The 5,508-nt window shown below is 41.2% G+C and overlaps 1 non-coding gene across 1 annotated transcript; it reads right to left on the minus strand.

The window, feature by feature from the left end:
- Nucleotides 1–301: 301 nt before the first annotated feature.
- LOC141616373 (small nucleolar RNA R71) lies at nucleotides 302–408 on the minus strand. The gene has a single exon (XR_012530725.1). It is a non-coding gene; the product is annotated as a small nucleolar RNA R71 (small nucleolar RNA).
- Between the last annotated feature and the right edge of the window lie 5,100 nt (nucleotides 409–5,508).

The following is a 5,508-nucleotide window of genomic DNA, read 5'->3' on the forward strand; positions in this document are numbered from 1 at the left end:
TCTTACCGGAAACTTTATTGCCAAGTCCGCCTTCATCCAACTAGTTGAGAGGAGCCAATTCGGGGGAATGCCTAGTGAGGACCCTCATTCTCATATGGAAACCTTTTGCGATTATTGTGAAGCTATCTCTCAAACGGGCGTGACTCAAGACCAAATAAGATGGGTCTTATTTCCTTTTTCGTTAATCGGCACAGCAAAGCAATGGTTGAAGGGCCTTGATAAGGCCACCCTTGGAATAGATTCTTGGAAGAAGCTAGCTCTAGCTTTCTACAAAAATTTCTACCCACCGGAAAAGACTAATATGCTAAGAGCTCAAATTACGGGTTTTAAGCAAAGGGATGAAGAATCTTTGTATGAAGCTTGGGAGCGGTTCAAAGGTATTTGTCGCTCATGTCCTCACCATGGACTTAGCGAATGGTTTTTAGTGCAACAATTTTGGAATGGTTTATATGAAGATTCTAGGAACATTCTCAATATGGGATCAAATGGAATGTTCACCGAAGTTGATGACAATCAAACATGGAACAAGATTGAGGAAATGGCGGTCCATAATTCACAATATAGTAGGCCTCGCAAGGCTACTAGAGGAGGAAAGTATGAAGTGGACACCGTTACTCAATTGGGTGCTCAACTTAGTGCTCACATTGACACAATCAACTTGAAGTTTGAACAAGCTATGGCTAGACTTGAGGAAAACTCAAAATCATCGAAGCATCATGTCAATGCCATGACGGCATCCTCATCAATCCCAAGCGGGATATGTGAGAATTGTGGAACCTTGGGTCATGACTCAAGTGAATGTAGGGGAACAACCGAACAAGTTAATGCTTTCCAAGCTTACAAAAGTGGTACCCCTTATTCAAATTTTTACAATGAAAACACCAAGTTCCATCCAAATCTCTCATACAAAAGCCAAAATGTTCAAAACCCTCAAACAACATACACTCCACCACCCATGAGAAATCAAAATCAAAGACCCTTTTACAATCAAAATCAAGGCTACCAAAATCAAAATCCATACAATCACCAAAATGACCAAGGTTTTGATGTCCAAAAAGCGGTCCTCCAAATGCAAAAGAATCAACAAGAATTTTTCACCCAAATGCAAAAAGATAGCCAAGCAAAAGACACCACCATAAACAACATTCTAGCTCACACCAAGATGTTGGAAACACAATTGACCCAACTAGCATCTTCAAGCTCACAAAGACAAAAGGGGCAATTACCACCTCAAAGTAATCCCCCTAGACATGAAACGGTTAGTGCCATTCACTTGAGAAGTGGTACAAGATATGAAGCACCGAAGAAGCAAGTTGAGGATGAAGTTGTGAAAGCTAGTGAAAAGGAAGAAATTGTGCAAAGTCCCAAAGAAGGGGAATCATCAAAAGAAGAATGTTCAAAGAAAAATGAAGACAAAGCCAAAGAGAAGGAGCCCATTGTGATTAGACTTCCTTTTCCAAGTCGTTAAGCCAAGCCTAAATTTGATGATCAACTTGGAAAGTTCATGGAAATTGTGAAGAACTTAGAAGTCTCAATTCCTTTCACGGAATTAATCAATCACGTTCCGGCCTATGCAAAGTACATGAATGATATCCTCACAAAGAAGAAGTCGATCCGGAAACTTGAGACTATCGCCTTCACTAAGGTGAGTAGTGCAATACTTCAAGGGAGTTCACCTCCAAAGTTAAAGGATCCGGGAAGCTTCTCAATACCGTGTACCATTGGCGACACAACGATCAACAAAGCCTTATGTGATCTAGGGGCTAGTGTGAGTGTCATGCCGTACTCGGTGAGTAAAAGGTTGGGAATGGGAGAGCTTAAATGCACCAATATCACTCTTCAAATGGCCAATAGATCGACGAAGACACCATTAGGGATATGGGAAGATGTCCCCGTGCGAATTGGGAAGTTTTTCATCCCGGTGGACTTTGTCATTGTTGATATGGAGGAAGATTCCAACATTCCAATCATCTTAGGAAGACCTTTCCTACACACCGCGGGTGCGGTGATTGATGTGAAACATGGAGAGCTCACTCTAGAAGTGGGAGATGAAAGCATAACTTTTAATCTTGACAAGACCATGAGAGCTCCTCGTTTGCATGAGCCATGTTTCATGATTGATCATTATAGCCGAAAAGATGAAAGGAAGAAATCGGAACTCCAATGGAGGAAGAAAGTTGAAGATGCTCCATTCAAAGAGCAAGTGAATTGTGACAAGGAGAGCTTGCAAAGCTCATCAAAATCAACCAAGGAAGAAGATGATGGCCTCATTGGCCAAGAAAAGAAATTGGGAGAGTTGTCTCCATCTAAGCAAGAGATTTTCAATGATCAACTCAATGAAGTTTGTGGTCTTTGGGACGACGAATTTGAAGGGATCTTTAATCCCTACATTGGGCATGCCATCGATCATGATCAACAACAAGGGCCACGGTCTATTGAGGACCTCTACCATAACAATGAACAAGCTTTTGATTACTTCTTCAAGGTGTTGAGCAACATCAACAACACCTTGAACATGCCCCCTTGACATCTCATCAAGAATGAGAGTTTGGTGGAGTCCTCCCTAAACCACCACTTGTAAATATTTCTAACCCCCTAACTTGCATTTCAATTTTTGTATTGCATTTTTGTCATTTTTGGATTTTATTTACTTTGATCAAAATAATTGTCATGTAAAAGAGAAGTGAGGGAGGGACTAATAATTCTAATTAATGCGTAGTGCTTTACCTTAGTGTGGGGATGGCAATTGCCTAGGCTACTCATGCCTTAGTAGTGCCCCCACAATGAAGAACACAAGATTTGAAAGAAAGGAAGAAAGAATGATAAGGGAATGCGTTGGTGCACGGATGGAACTGAATCCGTGTACACAAGGACCAATCCGAGCGGATTCCTGAGAATCCGCCCGTCTGAAGAGGATCCGAGCGTCTGAGAAGACGCCCGTCTTGGGCTGTCTTTGAAATTGAAGAATTTCTTGATGTCAAAGAATCCGAGCGGATTTACGGAAAGACGCCGTCTCTCACGAGTAATCCGTCCGTCTTGTAAACAATCCGCCCGTCTTGCAAATGAAGAAAAACAAAGAAAAATCTCTCGGACAAGAATCCGTCCGTCCCGCACGAAATCCGCCCGTCCCATTTCAGTAGAATCGAGCGGATTCCCAGAATCCGCCCGTCTCTAGGCGGGATTTTGAAAATTTTGAAGCTGTAGAATCCGCACGGATTGCGCCCAATCCGCACGGATTGTCCCTGCGTCCTAAAATTGTCGAATTCTTTAAATACCACCCCACCTTCATTCATTCATTCATTCATAAACACTACCCATAACATCAAAACCCTCATCCTCTCCATCTCAAAAACAAAAACCCTCAACAAAATCCACCAAAACCAAATCAAACCATCTTTCAAACAACAAATCAATCACTCCATCTTCATTAACAATCAAAGCCAAGAACAAATTCTTCAACCTTTGAATCGATTTTTGTTTTTATAAAGGCAAAGCCTTTCACCTTCAAATCGATTTGGGCATTCTACAAATTGAAGATTTTTGACTCTTTACTTGGTTAGTTCATCAAATGGCAAGAACAAAGGGAGCAACAAGGGCAACAAAGGCACCAAAAGCAAAGGCTCTCTCTCAAAGGCAAAAAGCTCTACAAGCAAAGAAAGCTTTGGCAATGGTGGTATCAACACCAAACTTGGTAGTGCAACAACAACAACAAATTCCTATGGAAGCATCACCTTCTACTCCGGTAATCGATCAACTCTTGCATTTTCCGGAGGTAACATTCATTTCCGATACCCATAGAAATACATTTGTCAAGTTTGCTATGAAATAAATCCAATCCACCAAATTCATATGTCAAGATGCCTTAGAGAAGTTGGGTGTTCTTGAACAAACAAGAGTCTTTTTCAATACCATGGGTTTGAAGAAATTGTTTGAAATGAAGGAAGTAACATACCCCTCCCTTGTCTTGGAATTCTTAAGTTCTTTAAAAGTGACAAAAGTTGAGAATAGGGAAAATATTGAATTTCGTCTAGCTAACACTAGTAGACGCATTACCTTTCCGGAATTGGGTGCAATTTTGGGTCTTAGCGATGAACATAAATTTTATAAGCAATATGGGAAGTATGATCCCGAGCCTCTTTGGGAGGCAATCTCCGGGAAGAAATTTGAAGATTTTCATGCTTGTCGTGCTCTTTTGGTCCATCATCCGGGCATAAGAATATGGCACAAAGTTGTGGGAAATACCATAATTGCTAGGAAAGACACCAATCATTTCACGGGACTCGATTTTATTCTCCTTGAATCAACTTTGAATATTGGAAGAATTCATACCAAGCCTTACAATTCTTTGAGGCTATTGGTTGATAGATGGCTCCATGTAGATAGTGGGAAGAAGGGTCAAACCGTTATAGTTAATGGCGGCCTTGTAACGGTCCTAGCCAAGCACTTTGATCCTAATTTCAATAAGGATAGCAAGTACAAGGCTAAGGATGGTGGCCATCTTATTGATATGTCCATCTTGATTAACAAGTTTAAGTGGGTTGCTCACAATCCCCTTGATACCAAGTATGGGTGGCTTACTAGTGAGGCTCGATCATTCACTTTACCCGCAAAGATTTGCCGTCTTAGTGTCCACCGGACCAACTATTTACTTCCCCTATCCGAAGAAGCCGAGTACATCATTCAACAACAAAAGGGTGATCATGAAACTCCCTCCTCTTCCATTGTTATACCGCCTTACCCCTTTGTGTATGAAGAGTTCAAACCACAAGAAGTTGAAATTGGAAAAGACTATGTCACTCTTCTTATGCAAGCCATGCACAAGCAAGCTTATGAAGATCGGAAGAATGCATATTTGGCTCAATATCCTCCCCTCCTACATCTAGCTAGGCAAGGACTCCTTGATCCATCTTGTCCTTTGCCTAGTTGGGCGGATAGAGAAGCCTTATTTCCGGGTGCATCTAGGGATGTGGTGGAAGACAATGAGGTTGTTGGAAATGGTGAAGAAATTGATGATAATATTGAGGAAGAAGCAAGTGGAGATGAAGAAAGAGATGGTGAAGATGGTGAAGATAATGATGAGCAAGATGATGGAGAAAGTGATGAAGAAAGTGCCAAGGAAAGTGGCAATGTGACCGCTTCTCATGAGGGAAGTGGTGATGATAATAGCATGATGGAAGACTAGCCTTGGAGACTCCTACACTCCCATGGTTTGTCTATATCTCTTTGTATTTTATTTCATTTTGATCATTGTTGGTTTAGTCCTAGCATCATCAAAGGACTCACACCTCGGTTCCATTTAGGTGTTCTTTATTGTTCCCATTTTTGAAAATCCAAAATGAAAATCTAGTTTCATGCATAGCATAGTGTGTGCATGAACTCACCCATGCTTTGACATTAGCAATAGTGTCTTATTTGGTTTGGGGAAGTTAATGCATACACAACGGGAGGTAATCTAAATTATCCTCTCCGTCATAACAAAAACCATGCATCATGTAGTATAGCTTAGTG

This window comes from Silene latifolia, chromosome 11 (assembly GCF_048544455.1).
Source record: "Silene latifolia isolate original U9 population chromosome 11, ASM4854445v1, whole genome shotgun sequence".
NCBI classification, from domain to species: Eukaryota; Viridiplantae; Streptophyta; class Magnoliopsida; order Caryophyllales; family Caryophyllaceae; genus Silene; species Silene latifolia.